Source organism: Anas acuta, chromosome 1 (genome assembly GCF_963932015.1).
Source record: "Anas acuta chromosome 1, bAnaAcu1.1, whole genome shotgun sequence".
NCBI classification, from domain to species: domain Eukaryota; kingdom Metazoa; phylum Chordata; class Aves; order Anseriformes; family Anatidae; genus Anas; species Anas acuta.
The window spans coordinates 176,816,166-176,834,956 of NC_088979.1; the positions used below are offsets into that span (position 1 = coordinate 176,816,166).

At 39.0% G+C, this 18,791-nt stretch overlaps 1 long non-coding RNA gene across 1 annotated transcript; it reads left to right on the plus strand.

The window, feature by feature from the left end:
* Nucleotides 1-11,371: 11,371 nt before the first annotated feature.
* LOC137849656 (uncharacterized) lies at nt 11,372-18,354 on the plus strand. Its single transcript, XR_011092009.1, has 2 exons — nt 11,372-12,490; nt 13,121-18,354. It is a non-coding gene; the product is annotated as an uncharacterized lncRNA (long non-coding RNA).
* Nucleotides 18,355-18,791: the final 437 nt, after the last annotated feature.

Below are 18,791 nucleotides of genomic sequence, written 5' to 3' on the forward strand. Positions count from 1 at the left end.
GTGCAGCATCCAAGTGCCGAGCTGAGCAGTTTATGGGATAAACAATTACACAGCGTTTGGCCTTCGAGGAGAAAGTATAATTCGTTTGGTAGTAGGCATGCACTACCTGACCTCAACAAAGCAGTCCGAATTGTGTTTTCGTCAATCTCACGATGGGTTTTGCTAAGAAGCCTGCTTGGAGAAAGCTAGGTTAGGCTGATGTCTAATTGAGTTACCTGAGTCTAATTCTGTTGTCATAATTGCCCAGGGGAAGCAGAAAGGGCTGGTTACCAATTAAGATTTTAATGTTTTTAATTTAAGAGAGTTTGAAGGGTATATGTTGTCTAAGAAATCTATCTAATTGATAGGAAAACAAGTTAAATATTATACTGCCTCAAACTCTAGCTGTGTTCTCTGTCCAGGGAGTTCAGTTTTCTATTTTTACATTTGAAAGGTCAGGTCTTCACAGCCTGCGGGAGGTCTGGAATAGCCATGTCATGTGAAGCTGAAATCCTAGCTGCAGCTCTGCCTCCCTACAATGAGGGCCCAAGTGATGAATGGGGAGACACCCTTTTCTGCAGAAGAACAGCTGTAACTCATGTTTCAGACTGGTGTGACATCAGTGTTTCGGTCTTCCAAAGATCTGGCTGAAGTCTTCTGGCACAAAGGTTAACAGCAAAAGAAAACAACCTACCAGAAATGAACAGTAAGGACCAAAAGATTGGGTTCTGCTTCACCGCTCCTTGCTGATCTGAGATCCTAGCAATCCAATGAGAAATACTATGCAAAATGCTTGCTACGAGCCTGCATCCTGTTCATCTTTGTGAACGGCAGCTCACAACAGAACTGAAATACAGAGAACTGCGTAGTTACACAGAGCACAGCTAAAATCTGGCAACCGTCTCCCCTCTGACAGATGCAGGCTGGTAATGAACTGAATGGTTGCTCTAAGATAACACCCACGATGTAAGCAATAATGGAAAAAAAAAAAGTAATTAAATATTAAGCAATCTCCTATTAATTCTTTTTAAAAATTCTCTTAAACTTTTTACGTGAGAGAGAGCATTTTGAACATTTTGAATGACTGCTGAGCTTGTAAACTTATCTCTGAAGTTATATAAGGTGCAATTAGCCTATTAGATCGTTTGCTGCCTGCGCTAGCTTTCCAGATGCTAAGGCTCACTCCAGTAAGCTAGCAGTGACTTCCTAAGGAGCAAAATGGCAATTTAGAAGAGAAGCTATGGAGTTCAGTTTCCCAGAGTCTTACATAGTGCAGGTTCATCTCTGTGATCCAGAGGACTCTGCTCGTGTGACCCGAAGGGCAGACCGTCATCTACCCATCTTCAAGAGCAAGGCCATGGTATCAAAGCAGAACTCTGCTTCCTTGATGGGATCTTTGAAGCCTCAGTGGAGGAGAAGGTGAAGCTTCCCTCTCTCCTTCTGAAGAAAATCCAGCACAGCATGGCTCTCTAGAAGTGACATATATAAACGTAGAGAAATGAAACATGATTTTATGGAATGTGCTGCCCTTGGGGAGTTCCTGTTTCTGCTGAGTGACCTTATTTGTCACTGAAGTTTTAATTGTAAAGCTGCGCTCTGCTTTTGATGATGCTTTCCTTGACTGCAGGTGGAGAAGTCTTGTGCCGCCTCCTCTGCCACTTCAGTCCTGCAGTAGTAACTTGTACAAGCAGAAATTGGTACCTCCTTGATGTTCATGTAAAAGCATACACAACATGAAAACAATTGAGAAAACAGTGAGTAAAGATGGGATGAGGCTTTAGCTCTCCAATTTGTTATGAAGCTCATTTAGGCTATATTTGTACTGTTTTGGTGGTCACATTCTGCAAAGATAACAAATTAGCTAGTACGGGTGGCTGTCAAAATAGAGATTAACTGAATATTGCAAAATATTGGTGAAACAATACTAAATCCTTGTCTTGACGTAGGCAAATTTGTTGTCTGATTTATGACAGTGCAATCAAGTTGAAAAAAAGCCCAATAATGACATAACCAACCTACTGAAACAATTCAATACTGGTTTAATGTAGAAATACTTTGATTGTTCAAAATAATTCTTTGGGTTACGTTTACACCTGCAGACTTAAGGCTGTTTGAGCTATGTTTGCTTGTGCATAGTGGTGCAAGTTTTATACAGGTCTGGAAAACAGATCCTAGTTTGACCTGGATCCAGACTTCAGAGGCTATCCTCAGCCAAAGCATAACAGCCAAAGCACATTAACAGCCTTTGGAAATTCAACTAGCTGCCCACTGCAATCATAAGCAAAGTTTGCTTTGAATAGGATATTTATACACCAATAAGATACATATTATTTCTGTGCTTTTCATAGCTTCGTACAGGAGGAGAGTGATGCAGCAGGATACTCTGTTCAGACTGGAGTGCTAATGTTCATGACAATGTAGCACATGCTTAGAAAATACTGAAATCTGACGATGAGAGTGGTAGCAGGTAAGTACCTTGGAGTCACTTGCTTTGTGGGGATTCACTTTCATTTAAGCACCAAGGTTTCTTGCACAGTTGCCTCAGGAGAGATACACAAGAGACAGGCCTAAATCTTCCAGTTAAAAAAATACTTTTTTTTTTTCTTTTTTCTTTCATCTTTGTCTTGGAGGACTTCATGTCATTTAGTTCTTTTCTGGTGAGAGGGTCCTGCATCTCCAATCTGTGCAGCAGGGTAAAAAGAAGCTTTGGGGTCTCTCAGCCAGCACAAGCCTGCCTTAATCACGATTTTGGCCTCTTCCTTGGCTTCCTCTGTCATTGCTCCAGGAGCCATAAGTGCTGTCTGTACCACCCCACCAGAGACAGAGCAGCTGTCATTGCTGCCTGCAGTCTGGGTCCTGTGGCAGGACATCCCCAAGGTCGGAACAGGGATGACAGGGCATGGGGAAGCATGGTGGGACATACATACTCTTTCTCCAACGTGGGGGCTGTTGGCTCAAACCCTGTAAGATCTTTTGGCTCATGTTTTTAGACCATCTCTGTGATTTGAGTAATTTAATATATTTTGATATGGCATTAGAAATCCTTAAGCCAGCTTGATCAGTAAGCTGCAGCCTAACTTTGCCCACCTGTACAGAGCCTGGGCACAGACTGCAGGGCCATTAACAGAGCAAGAAAGCCAGCTCATGACCCAACACCTAAAAATAAGGTGCTGTCTTATCTATCCTTTTGTGGATTCAGTGCCCTAGAGTCCTAGCTTTTCTTTTTTCTTTTCTTCATTCAGCCAATGAAGACTGAATGTAAAATAAACCTACTCTAATTATTTGGTAATGTTACGCTTTTTTTTTTTTTTTTTTTCCTTTTAATATATCTAATTGTGAACTGAAAACCAAACCTACTTGTAATTTTCTTGGGCTTTTGTAATTTGTTATTGGCTTTTATAGATTATTCAGTAAACTCAAATTGCTTTTTGTCTTAATTGGGTCTTGTCTGCATTCTGCACTGGCCAATTTTCAGCCTATCATCTAAATTGCTTTGTGCCCTAATAAGATTGACTAGTTGATACAAGGTAGTATGACATTTATTTTACACCTCATATTCCCCTCAGCTTGTGTAGAAAAATCATTTTAGAATTAACATATTTTGCAGTTGATTCTTGTGAATGCCAGTTTTCCAGAGCTAAATATAATGGGGAAAACATCTTTTGGTCAGAGCGTTCCTTCTAAAGTTTATCTTTTTAGCTATCACCCATACCACAGAGAACTTCTCTGAAAACAGCTTTTGGAATTTTAAAGCTTTTCCCATGCTTGAATTGAGCTTGCCCCTTTTGCAGACAGGGGTGGGTTTTGTTGGCATAGAAATCAGAGGTTGCAGGTGTTTAATGTTTCTGTTTACTGAGCACTTAAACAAGTGTTCAAATACATCTTCAGCTCAGTCCTCTCCCAGTCCTAGGTCTGTGTTGCTGGTTTATGATGCAGTTAATTAATTTCATATATTATATTAAAAGTGAATGTTATATAGTGGGTGATGGACGTTTTAGATAGTCTTTTTCAATGGTGATAAACCTGCTGATCCTTTTTCTAGAATGGCTGTACTCTCATTTCTACCTTCTTACAGTTCATAAGAAGTATTAATGTGAAACTCAAAAAGATGTCAGTTTCCGTATATGATTTTTTTCTGGTTCCATTTGATTTCCATAGAAAATATCCAGAGATAATTTGTGTGCGTGACACATAAGAGGTAAGGCATTATACTAAAATTATGATTTATTTGCTCTCAGTCATCCTAAAAATATTGTGAAAGTTGGTGTTTGTTTGTTTTGCAATGAAGTAAAACTGTAAGTTTACATTGCAAATGAATGTTAAAAATAATATCTATATTTATGGGAAGAGAGGGGGGTGAGAGGTGGATTACACATTGTGGCTCCGAAGAAGTTGCTTACCTGTTCTGCTTGGCTGCCTCCAGACAAGTTCAGGTTGTCTCCATAGGCACTATGTGCATAAAGGGCTGGTTTTAAATAGGCAGGGTGGGTTTCTCCAGCACCAGTCAGCTGAAGTTCAGAGCAGCTTAAGCCATGCTGATACCTACAACACCCCCCCATTCCAATTATACTGTGCATGAAGAGCCCCATACAGCAGGTCCTGCTGCCTGGGACAGGGCACAGCACATCTTGCTGCCCACCACCCCAATGTCACGGCACAAAAAAACAGCTGTCTTTTCAGAGTTCCAAACACATGATCGTATGGGGGATCTGGAGACTATGCTGAAATTTTCTGTTGTTTCCTGTTTAGCAGCAATTCTGTTCTAGAGGGTAGGATAATCAATGTCACCTGTGGTTTCTACCTCCTGACACATCCCATTAGCTGGGTGTGATCTGAGCCTTTACTGGGTCTTTCAGTTCAATAGAAATCTGCATGTGATTTTTTTTTTATTTTTATTTTTTTTTGCCAGCTGTGATTACATGGTAATGATCAGATATCTGTCCTGACATCACCTTTCCTGCTTACTTATGGGTGTCAGGATCTCCTTTCTCACTTTGTTTCAGCTATTAAACTGTCAGAAAAAGCTAGTGCTTTGTTACTGTAATGAAGTCGTATTGGGGATTTTGTGTGAATGTGTTTGTCTTTTGTTTAACTGTTAAAATTGCAACATTTATCTTTTGATTTCCTTTGCAGTATCTTTTACTACAAATTAATTGGTGGTTGCATGGCTGCATTCTTCCACAACCTTGTTAGGAAACATGAAAAATTGCAAATCTTGCAGTAATAGTTCATTAAATCTAGACTCTAATTAAGAGTGAGAAATAAATACATAATATTCATAGAAGTACTATCAGCACCGCACATTCATGAACTAAGAATATATACATTTTGAAATTGGTGCACACAATGTACATTTTTTTCCTGTTTATATATCCCTACAGTAACAAAATGAAGCATGGAAAGTATCATTATTAATGACCTGTAGGCAAGTATAAAGGTTATATTTGTATGGCCCAGAAATAGGATTAAAAAGGAGACCTAATTTTATAGTGCTGATATGGAAGAAACTCTCATCTATTTTTCTATGGCAGTATACCATCTTTATGTAGATTCATTATGAAGTTATTAAAACAACGCTATCTTATCGAAAAACCTTCAAACTAAGGAAATGTCTAGGCTTTATAATTACTACCAGCCACTTTAATAGAATATAAATATCATATACAATGTCATCACGGTACACAAAGCCAACCATCCTATAAACCAAGGTAATATACCAGGGAATTACATCTGCGTATTTTATAGGAATTGTCATATGAAAGCTTAGATTAAAACAACTTGTCTTTCTACAATTAATATGTCAAAGTATGTGAGAAACTGAAGTGCAACTGTAAGAGCAGAATTTAAAATACTATTCTAAATTTCTGTTACTGTTCTGAGAAAAAATACTTAATGAGAACGTTGTTTTTAAGTCTCTCCACATCCCTTATTTTCCATTTTTCCATTCTAGGCCTAGAAGAAAATGCTATTTTTGAATTTATTTCTTGTGTTATTATGGATTTTTTGTAAATATGGATTCATCTTCTTCCACGCTGTAGGAAATTTACACTAGTGTAGTATGGAGAGATTCGAAGAGCATAAGGATTGGCTGATGGTGTTTTCCTTACCCTTTTATGCAAGTACTAGGCACATATATAAAAACAAGATACCCTGACCTGGAAGAAGTGTTGATTAGATGATGAAAAACAATGGTACATATTTCTCCTTCTAGTTCAAACTAATTCTAAAAATTCATGTTAGAACATACTGAAAATATGGTTTTCCCTTTGAGGAAGGAGAGATTAGATGGGATGCTGAAAAGGCTGTTATGTGACCTTGAAATTACAAGAAGCTTCAGTATCCCTGGGGAAAATGTGCTTTTACCCCTGTTTGTGTTGCACCTGCGAAGGGGATTTTCCTAGCCTGTACTTCTAAAATCCTTTTTCAGACAGTTGTGTTATGGAGTTAAAGCTGGTAGCACTACACAGAACCTTCCTGTTAACAACAAGCTATGCAACGTCTCTGCGTGAGATGGTGAACCTATTTGAACAGCTTAAATTGCAGCTATTTTTTACCCTTCAGATTTTGCAGAAAAGCCTGCTGTTTTCACCAGACCTGTGTTTCTGCTTGGTTCCTGTGCATGTGAGAGAGGCCCCCATACTGTGGCTTCTCCCATTTCCACTTTCCAGCTTTAGCTCATGTGGTTACAATGCCTTGCTTCATACATCAGACACGAAACAGCATAGCACATAACTATCTGGTATTTTAATCCCAGATTTAGCTGTGTGTTCCAGATCCATCAAGTGACAGCAGCACACACTCAAGCCTGTTTTGGCCCTGCCTTCTCAGCATGTATACTCTTGCCTGGACACTCTTGTTTTTGAGATTAATCTAGTTTTGAAGTTGATTTGCAGCTTTTGCAAGTATGTCTGTCCTTTCTGTTACTTTGCTTGTCCAGTTTTCCTCTGGTATTATTGGCCTGTGCTACATAAGGAAGACTAGTTTTGAGCTATTTCATTAACTGTTGATCACTAATGGTAAGATAATTTTGTTTGGCTAATCGTTACCTCTTGCTAAATATTCTTTGTTTTCCAAGTGTGAAGGTAGGTGCTGTGTGTTTTGTTTTGTTTTGTTTTGTTTTAATTTTATTTTTATTATTTAAAAAGAAAGATGAAATCTTTTCTGTGGGTAAAGTAACACCTGTTAGTGTCTTACTCTGGGACTTATCATTACAAATAAGTAGAACACTTATTCCCCTGCTCCCTGTTAGCAAATTTCAGCTTTGTCACCCATCTTCCTTAATCGTATAATACTTGCTTGGTACAAAATGAGTGTGGCTCTACTACTGAAGCCATGCAAAAAATCTGCCCTATTTAATAGCTGTTCTGTGGATATTAATTTTTCTGTGCACTGAATGAAGAGGCACTCCCTTGCTGCTTATTCACATCATTCTTTATTTCTGATTGAATTGCTTCTGTCCTCTGAGCTTCATAAAGGATTGAAAAAAATTTAAATATCAATTGCATCTAAAGTGTATGTAAAGTATTTGAATAAAAACAAACAAACAAAAAGTATAGAAATAAATACTGTAGGAGTTACCAGATTTCTGTAGGGAATTTTTGTAAAGGATCTATTTTTCAATTGAAGATTACAGTACAGTTTTAGCTAATTATCCTCAGACATCTTTTCTATTATCTCCCCTACTTAATAACAGCAAGTGCAGCTGTGTGTGACAGTGTTAATTCTCCCTTTATTCCTGTGACTCTCAAGCTTACTGACTTTTTCTGGCTTTCATCCATTTTTTTGGTATTCTGGAACTTCTTCAGTCCAAGCTCTCAAACGAAAGGTTGTTCATCGGCTCCTGAGGATGGCAATATAATAAATACTGGGCATGGAGGCTGTGAAAGCCTGACAGATCCTGTTCTTTGATCTGCTCAAACTTCTATTGACTTCTCATCCTTCCCCTGCCTGACAAACAGCTGAGGGTAGAGAGAAGCCACTGAAACAGAAGTAGGAAGGCAGGAGTTTATACTGCCCTAAACTGAAATGTACAGAAGTATAAGGGTACACTTTTTGTTTTTAGAGGTAGCAATTAAGGAAAGAAAATAACTTTCAGAAAAATAACAGGAAAGGCTAAATAACTGATCAACGGGGAAACCTGTTAAGTGACTGATGTGCTGCAAACAGCAGAGGTCTTTGAAGGAAGTTACAAGAATGCTTGCTTGTCTTGCTTGAGGTTTTGTGCTTGTACACCTTGTTGTAGCAGGTTGAATTCCAATAAAATTGTTTTGTTCAATTGATTTTTTTTTATTTTTTTTGCACTGTTATGTCTTTCTTTACCAATAAATTAAACAGAAAATAGCTGGGATTTTAAGAAGTGCACATCTCTCTGCGAGCAACTAGAGCAGAAAATCTTTGTAGTAATTGACCTGCTGAGACTAATTCAAATATTCAGTGGCTCTAATGTGATCTGCCTTACTTCACCAAAGCCTGAATACAGCACTCTTCAGGAGTAACTACAGGAACTTCTCCTTTTTCCAGGCAATTATTTTTGGGTGAAGGTAGGGAGGGAGGAATAAGAGAGGCAGGAAAAATGTTGTACTTGAGTAGAAAGAACCCATTTTCAAGCTTGTTTTTGTTACAGAGCTCTGGGGCAAATCTGTTTTGTGTTGAAGAGTGGCTGTTACATTTGCGTTACCACAACTTCCTTTGTAAGAGAAAAAACCGTGCTGGAGCGCTTCATCTGGGATGGTGTGTTTTTGGCTGCTGCTATAAATTGTTTCTCTACCTGCTTTTATGACTTTTTGCAAACCCTGAATAGAGCAAGATTTTTAACTGTTTCTTAAGGCCTAAAGCCAGGTATATTTTTCTCCACGAACAACTTCTCCTTCTATGGAAACAGCAATTTAACATACTCACTGCCATCTCTCCTGACATGGTTGATGGTCAAACTGGGGGCCCTGCATCCATTGGGAACTGGTCTCCCAGAGGTAGGCATGGAGGCCTAGAGGCCTCTCCTACTGGCATGTCACCCCCTGAGCTGCAAGGCACCACAGTCCCTCAGGAGGGAGGTGGCGGAGAAGGGGCGATGCAGAGGAGAATTCTGCCTGCTGTGTGTCACCTGAAAAACCCTGCGGAGGAGCCCTCGGCTGTCCCCACAGGGCCATCTGTGGCTTCATGTCAGTGTCCCATCAGCACAACACTGTCACTGGTGATAGCAGGGGCTGACTGCCATCTCCAAAAGTGTGTGTGAAGCATTTATGACAAGAGCAGCTGACAAGACCTTCATTAGCTCTTGTCAGTGGCCTCATTATGCTGAGCTCAGTGAGCGCTGGACCTGTCCCTGAGCACAGACCCCTGTCCTGCTTATCCCAGGGTGCTGCTGTTAGGCAAACCAAGTGTATCACTGAGTGGTTTGGTATATCTTGTGGGTGTGTTGGCCCAGTACTGAGGCCACAGGCCCCCAAACTGCCCCTTGTTGCAGCCATAGTGTGTGTGGGACCTGAGAGTGTGCCATCCAGCCCATGCGGGGTCCCCAGACAGTCTTCCAGGTTGCCTCCAACATGCGCTGGCGTTGGCTTCTGCCCTGTGGGTTTTCTGAGCTTGCCTGAACCCCTGCTTCCCTCCTATCCTGTCTGCAGCCATTTCTAACATCGTTCCGTAGTCTCTGACCTCCAAATTGTTCAGTTTTAGGTCTTATCAGCCACTGAATGCACGGGCCACGTTTGGAAGTGTGACTCAGACCCTTTAAATGCAGACAGAGCCTGAACCAATCTTCATCTTCACATGCCCCTTCAAGATTCAATTTTTGAAGGTTTAGGTTCAAGGCACTGGTTTGATAGGGCCTGCAAGGCAGAGGAGCTGTTGCTAAGGTTGCCAGATACCAGAGAACAGGTAAGATTTCTTGTACTGCATGTTTGAATACCATGCACCGGGTGAGAAGCATATGGGACATGGGATATTTCCCTTTACTTCTGTAGTTGCAAGGCAGAAAAGGAGCTTTGGTACAAGTGCAGCTAGGTGACCTTGTACTACATGCACAAGGATGTAGTACATTAGTTAGTTAGGCAAAACTACGTTAGTAGTTTTCACTGATCCAACAGATTACAGACAAAACAACCTTTGGTAAGTAATGTACAAATTTATACTATTCACCACAAGCTTTCTTTGAGATCTCCAAATTCCAACTTGTGTCCAAGACAAATCTGGACACTGGGAGGCACATGGTCCTGACAAATTTCAGGTGGGATTTTCGAAATTCTTCCTGCTTGATATCAGACACTACACAAAGAGCAAGTGTTTTCAGCATGCAAAGGACCGTGAAGTGAATGGAAGAAAGAATAGAGGTGATGTAGTTACACAGGTGACATTAGCCATACTTGACAGTGTGGTAGTTTTACAGGATTTAAAGTTCCTAGAGTGGGCCAGCATACAATATGCTTTGCTTGAAAAACTTTCACCTTTCTAGTCTGAGCAGAGCAGAGCAGTTCTTGTCTCATGTTGGACACACAGGGACAGAAGGTCCTCACTGTCTTGGTATCCATACACCCCCAGTCATCCCACCCACCATCATATTGAAGTGTTGCAAGTGAGAGGTTTAATCACAGAATCGCAGAGTGGCTGAGGTTGTAAGGGACCTCTGGAGATCATGTAGTCCAACCCCAATGCCAAGCAGGATCACCTAGAGCACGTTGCACAGAGCACTTGTTCCAGTGCTCTGTCACCCTCACAGCAAAGAAATGTTTTCTCACATTCAGCTGGAACTTCCTGTGTTTCAGTTTGTGTCCTTTGTCTCTTGTCCTGTTGCTGGGCACCACTGAAAATAGTCTGGGCCCAGCTTCTTTATACCCTACCTTTAGATATTTAACAGAGAAGACACACAAAGAAGCTAATAGGATTCAGTTGTGAGACAAAAAGAAAAAAATGAAAAAGAAAAAAAAAAAGACAGCCATTCATTCTGCTGCTTATAAATGGTTTCTTTTCATTTCCCCTTATAAAAAAAAACTCACTTCATTTTTTATTGTCTTCCCCAGCTCCTTGTGAAACTCACAGACACAGTAATCGTTCCTTGTTTCCTCCTGTCAAACAGAAGGTGACATACTGAACAGTTGAGGGATTTTGTTCATAATAAGCTGCAATGTCTGAAATAGGAGAAAAAGACTCAATTTTAAAGTAGTCTGGAGAGTAAGAGGACAGTTTTCTGTCTCAGAGAAACCAGGTCTTAATTTGTGTTAAAGTAGAAGCTTTTTTGTTAGGACTATGAAATAAATTGTACCACACATGGTTTCTGATTTTCAGTATTAACAGTTGCTGTGGGATCTAATCTACTTTCTATTGTCCCAACCTAAAATGATTAGTGATATATCATTAGCTAAGACTTTTTTTTTTTTTTTTTTTTTTTGATATTGAAAAACCCATCCTCAATGAATACAACCCTTTTTCAATGAACTCAGTCTCAATAGCACCCTGGTTCAGGCTGCCTGCACCTTGTGCCACTCTAAAACCAATTACAAAGCTGTCATCAGGAGACAGGCTGTGAAACAAATCTACACGTGTGCTGGTAATTTTCTGCACCTTGATACATCTTGTAGCACTGACTGCTTCAAAAACTCCCATGCCTGACCTGAAAAGGCAATTTTGCTTATTGTTCACTTGTCTTCAAGTTTTAAACTGCTCAACACAGTAGTAACAACTTAAATGAAATTATAATAATATACAGAAAATAATATTCCATTGAATAGCTTAGTTATAGTATGTTTTTCAACTGCATTATGGATATTTTGAGGCATTTTTTTTTTCTCAATTTGAGCATGAAAGGTGAAAAATCACTAAACTTGAAGTAACCTTGTGTGAATGGCAGATGAGATGCAAGTTAAACTTGTTGCAATAAATAAATATACACTTTAGGTTCTATAATTTTCCATTGCATTAATTTGCCTGAATATATTTAGATCAGTAATTTAGACTGGAAATTAAGGCTGTTTATGGCAACTGCTGTATGTCGATGGAAATGTCGTTTGATGTGCTATATTTTAAAACCATGTCATTGACTTTTGAAAAGTGCTTCAAAGTTAAATACACAAAATTACTTTGACAAAACACTATTTTACCATACAATTAAAACATAAAAGATTAAAAGCTAAAGGTCTTGCATATTTTATGCATAATATTTAATTTTTCTAAGAGCAATTTAACTGACCTGGAATTACTTCTATGGAAAGACATTGTCTGCTGTAGTCAGACTATCTTATACAAATCTTCCTCTCTTTAGTTTTTAATTCTGCATTTATTAATGTATGTACTAACTTAATGTTTGGCTTTTTAATTTTTCAGAGCCTAGTTGAACTGTCATTTGATGATGGAATAAAAGCGGAAATCTCAGGAAAGTCAACAGTGTTTCTTTCCTAGAACATGATGAAATTGCAGGTTTTCCTTCATAGTATCCATAGGCAACTGATGAATGAGAGCATCCTTTGCCTGTGTGCCTGTAGTTGGCTGTCCTTCGTTCTCCCAACTAGCTGCCCAGTTTTTGGTGAGCAAGCCCAAAACCTACACAAAGTCTTTACTTTCCAGAGAAGCCAGTGTTAGTGCCAGAAATAACATCAAGGATATGAGTCAAGCTTTGCCAATGTTGGGTGTCCAGAGCAACCAAAAGAAACAAGTGAGAACTTCCTACCAAGATATCTTACTTCAAGAATGATTGACCAACTTCAGGAGAAGAAATACATGTTCTGCATGCTTTTAGAGATGTTTACTGGTGATGGGGGGGAGTGAGGAGGCAGGTAGCAGGGATGATTATCCTACTGCTCTTTGTGCTGGAAACCAGCAGGCTCCAAACATTGCCTACAGTGGCAAAAGGATGATTCTGGCAGGGAGGATGGACTGTCTTTAAAGGGAAGAACAAGAGGATGGGTATATAAGAATAGGGAAGAAAATTTAGCACAGGTAGTTGGGAAAGAAGGCCAATAATAGGAATAATAAAACACTCGAAATGAAACTATAATAGTTGTAAAATTGAATGCAGTTTTTAAATTAACAAGTAAAGCTTTGACACACATAAAAATTCCATTTCACTCAGAAAGAAAAGAAGAATGGAGAAAGTAAACTTCTATTAAACACAGAGAGCCCTTTCATTCTGTATTTTCTATTGTAGTTTCTGAAGGGGTGCTTGGATGAAAATGAAAACCTGGATGACTATGTGAATGCTTACTGAATCCACCTCTCCTCTTTCTAATTGAAAATCATGCATGGCAAAGTCCCTGTCTGACTGGCAACATTTTGAGAAGCAGACACTGACTCTGCGTGTCCCTGTTGTTGATTGTCTATTCTGATATGCTTTACACTGTGCAATGACAATAAGTAAGTAAACAGGCATGACTGGTAACTTGCTTGTGGATCCATAAGCTGCAATTGCATGACCGTTGCACTGTTTGTAGACAGTGCCTTTCAACATTTCAATCCAGTTCAAGCTTAACAGAGATATTCCTTATCCTAAATGTTTCATCATTTTTTATTTTTTTTGACAGTGAGAAGTGAGAACTCTTTTTCCCCTCTTTTTACATTTAAAGGCACTTGAAAATGAGTTGAGCCTGTTTAAAATATAGCTTGTTTGTAATAAAATGGAGATCCTACAGTAATTCTTTGAAAATCTTTAGGAATTAAAGGCCTTTGAACAGATTAAACTGTCAGATTCTGTCCACTGTGCTTAAAAGCACCCATATTATACAGTTCCTTCCTTGAACTGCATTTTAAAAGCTTCCTTAAGCCATGATATTCCAGTGGAAAGATTGTTCCAAAACTTCAGTTTGGTTTAGATCTTCCTTCCAGTCCTTAGATGTGTGTCTACATCTTCTTTCTAATTTCAAGGGTGTGAGCAAGTACTACTCACTTGTTTCTGTGTCAGTTTGTTTTGTGGCTTGGTATTTCTTTTCCCTTCCTGTTGTTTATCCCTGAGTCATATCCTTTGGTCTAATTACCAAACCAATTTTTTCTGATATGATAAACTGGGCTTCTCTCATCATCCAGGCACTCTGCAGACACACATCCATCTGGTGGTGCTGGGGACCCAGTACCCATCCATTCAGGAGGTTTTCATTTGGATTTAATTTAGTCTTTTTCTATGAGCTGAATGCCCATGAGCAGTCAGTGCACTCTAAATGTGCCTCTGGAGCTCATTTTCCAGTTTAGACTTTCCTGAAATGAATCTGGCATGTATGCTCTGTGACCAGTGTATGGTGTGAATCAAGGCATCATGAGCAGTGAGTGATTCACCTAAAAAGCACCCTCCTTATCTGGACTAAAATGCTTCTATGGACAAACCCTGATAAACTCCACACTTCCTCGCTTCCTTGAGGAACTGGGATTTATTCCAATGTCCTTTTCCAAAATTCTTTTCATTCTTTTTATACCAAGTGTCATGCAGGACAATTGGTTGATGTCCTCCATTGTTGTCCATTAAAATAAACAGTACAATTTTTTAAGAAAGCTAAAACAGAGAGTACTGTAGTCAATTAACAGCTATGCTACTTCTTTCTATTCCAAATGTCTTGGTATGATTTTTTTTCTCTGTAGGATAAGACAATTAAAAGAAAATATATTTTTATTATGAAATAATTTTAAAATGCAAGTACTAAAAATAGTGATCATTTATACACTTCAAAAAAATGTGCCTCTGTTTTGTTTTAACAGCTTCTTTGTATATATACATATATTTTGGCTATTCCAAAATGGCATGATTTTACTAGGATCTAAATGTGTTGAAAGGCACATTAACCAAGAGAGGGGAAAAAAAGGAGCTATATATAGTTTTACTGTCCCTTTAGGGAACCATTGCTTGAGCTTCATTAATATGCATTTTAGCACAATCTAATTTACTCATATGGCTGGCCCCAGGTGTTTGGAAAGGCAACCAGAGGAAAATCAGATCATACTAAAATTAGAGACAAGAAATATTGAATGCCTTCCCTTTTAGGTCCTTGAAAGGCACATATTAATTATAACTGGATGAATTTATGAAAACTAATACTATGAACAGCTCCAATAGTAATTATTTTTGAAAAATGATATCTACCAATATGTGTATTCAGATCAAAGTGCAGAGAAAATGCTCTGTTAAAGAAAATATATATATACTGCCCCCTCAAAACATTAAATATTTAGTGCAGTGCCCCCATGTCACTCTTTTGATGTAGATTTATTCACTGAAAACCACAACACAGAGCCTCATATCTTATGTGCTGTCTCTTGCACAGCTTTCAACAGGACAGAACATTAGATCTTGATGGATTTGCCCAGTCTTCCTAAGGAATGTATCTTTGCTGGGTTGCAGAAAAACAAGGCCAGTGACACTGGTAAGCAAAAAGCCACTAGGTGTGGGGAAAAAAGGGTAAAAAAATGTGCTCCACATTGTCACTGTGTCAATAGGAGGGTTTGGCAAGCAAGCGTTCACAGCTGGTCTCTGAACTGCTAACAGGATGTAGTGGTGCGATAAAGGGGCTTTATATATTAATTTCCTAAGTGTCTTCTTGATTTGCAGCAGGAAGCATAAGCAAAACAATGTCAAACAAATTAGCCCTGAAGGTGCCTTTGGAGCAGCGCTCAGCGATCTGCCCTTGCCCGGGCACTCTGAACTCTTCAACTGGGGAGGTGCTTGCCCAGGGAAAAGACTATTTCAGAATACATCTTTAGGGCTGAAACAGCCTGAATTGCAGCAGTGGCAAGAAACTGAAGACTGCATATGCTATGGAAACACTTAGTCATCTCCAGTGAGATTCTAATTTGAAATATCTGACCTTCCTAGGCTTCAAAAATAGTGAGACTTTGGCACAGGAAAGGTAACAACCCATGTAGTAGGACAGGGGCTTGTATTGCCTGGGCTTGGATAAATTCTTGGGTCTTTCCAGGCTTCGTGAAGACTGTACAAAAGAACCAGGAGGGTATCTCCCACTCAAGAGCTCGAAATAATTTTAGTCTTACCAGAAATTTAGTGAGAAATCTTGCTATTTCAGCTTGGAGCCAAATCTACTTCTTCCTAAAGAAGCCAAGTTAATTCTGCTTCAGAAGGGTTTAATTTCAGAAGAAACCACACTGAAGCATACTCACATGCAAATCATCTGATGTTTGTCAGATATACTCTTCATTATACCTCAGTGAAGCACCACAGACAAACATTACTTTGATGTGATAAGGAGGGTGATATTAAAGGTGAATACTAGAGTGTGCTATTAAGATGGAGTTTTAAAAATGTACTTACTGAAAGGAATAAAGTCTCCACAGTGGGTGCCATTTAAGAATAGTCCATCTAAAGAATATTCTCCTAAAGCAAAACATCAAAGAGAGGATAGAAAACATGTTTTAGGCCAGGATTCTTGAAAGAAATCAAAGACATACGAATTTCATTAAATTGCCAAGGAGTTTAGGAGAAGTGGATTCAAAATCTACATGAAAAATATTGCATCAAGTGAAGATGGAAAATAAAATATCCAGCAATCTGAGAAAAGAAAACAATCTGAGAAAAAAAATGGAAATAGAATAATTCAGAAATACATGTACCTTAGATAAAGTTACACTGGTAGATGGAAAAACATATGGGAAGCAGATTTTGATTGGACCATAAAACAAAATAAAACAAATAAAACAAAACAAAACAAAATACACAAGCAAAGACCGTTTCCAGAACCAACCTGTACATAAATATGATCCTTCAACCTTGACAAACTGATTATGAAAGCTTCTAAAAAAAAAAAGATGGTTGAAGCCTTCTTCTCTATATACTCATTGTATCTTCCAGACTGAAACAACGAGCAATTCATAGGAATGAAAATATTGCCTTTAATCATTTAACTACCTGTTAGCAAAAGTACATGCTTTTGCAATATGGCAGTAAATCCTTCTCCTCTGAGTGTCTCAATAACATTGCCACATGGGCAGGAATGACCATGGACCTTAATGAGAAGATGTTTTGCTCTGCCCTGGCAGTCCAGAAACCATTGTGACCATGTGTGCAGGAGCAGCTGAGGCTCATGGAGAATCAGCAGCAAAAACGATCAGAGGCAACAAAACAAGTGCCTCATAAACATTTTTCAACTCATGGGCTTCCAGCAAGCAGTAACTTGAGCAGCTGCATTGTAACGTGGTCTCCACTTTATCTCCTGTTCAGTTCATCCCTTTATCATTTAAATTACTTTCTTTATATCACAGGATTGAATGCTTATTTTTCTGTTCTTTGAGTCAGAACTTCATTTCACCTTGGTTGAAAGTGGGGAGTATTTTGTACTGCCAGTGCTCTAGCTAATGCTCCTGCAAGGCTCCTCAGAGGTATGGGGGGACCCCATGGAGAGAGGAAGAGCCAAGCTGCTGCTTCCTGGCTAAGCTGTTCAGGCTCCTTCTGTGCCTTTCTGTTAAACAGTGCCAGTTAAGGTGCTGTGAATGCTGTACAAAAATACATGAGCAATGTTAATTATATCTATTCCACATGACATTTTGATGAATGAAATCATAGAAAAGCAAGGGTATCATCCAAATGATATTCTATGTGTCTTCATTACAGTTAGTTATACAGTGCCACTGATAAATGTGTTTCTGTACATAAAATTAGATCCACTAATAAGTAGTTTTACCCAAGAGTGTGTCAACAGCTAATGGGTCAGGGACTTGTGTACATAAAAACCCCGATGAATTGGACTGTGGATCTATGCTTATGCTGGACAGTTAAGTGTGTGTAATCCTGATACTGTAGTTTAGCTAAGGATGTAATCAAAGCATGCTGTGATTAAAAATAGGGATATTTAAGGAAGTCATGATATGAACAGTAAAGAGGGAGAGTTTCAATTCATTCAGACAGCTACATTCAGAGACAACTTAAGAAAGGAGCTGCCTCTGAAACAGGGTAGAAGAGCAGACTGGGAAGATAAGGTAAAACCGATAGGATTTGAATATTTGTATTATTCAAATGTGGAAAAGAGATTGTGCCTGAATTATACAATATTTAAACCTGAGTTTTTCAGGTTTAAATTGTTGTGCAGGCTTGGGTAAGACATTATCTGTTTATAATTAACTGTGTTTCTTGGCATACATAACTGCACAATTTCACTGCAGAGCTGGGAAAAGAAAATGTGTCGAGTTCTTGACCTTACTGACCCTGAGGAACCTATGCAAATTTATGCCCATAAATAAACTGTGCAATTGTTATTATTAGCTAGTTGCATTTCACTGGTCTAAAATTCCCTGCTTGTCACATGCCAATATGCTGTGAATGGATATTACCATGCTCTCCTGTAAACTCTGTGTCCAACACACCTTTGCAGAAGTGTCTCTGTCCTTGTCTTATCCTGAAGATGTTTGTGAGGTCTTTCTGAAAGTTCCTTGGGCATCTAAATACAAGCAACATCTTCACTCAGGCACATGCAGAACCTATTTCTTGATGAGCAGCTGTTGCAACCCAGAATTTGAATGCTTTTCCACCTCAGAGGTACACCCCTTATGTGTGCTCTGAGAAACCTAACATCTAGAAAAACAGCACTAAAAGTGAGAGCTGAGTCATCTAACCCTCTGCTAGGCTGGGTGAGTGTGTGGCTGCATCCCACCTGTCACTTAAGGCTTCTGGTGATGGAGTTTTTACCATCTCCTCAGGTGGGCTGCAAGAGAATGCACCTTAATATCTAGCTTAGATATTCTTTGATTAAAGGCTACTATTTTTTGTCTTATCACCACAGGCATGGATAACAGATCCTTCTTTCTTAGCAAGAGTCAGTCTTTTAGCTGCACATGTTTCTGATCATGTCCTCCACCAATACCCCTGACTCTTCCATTGCACTCCTTGTAAGTTATGGGTT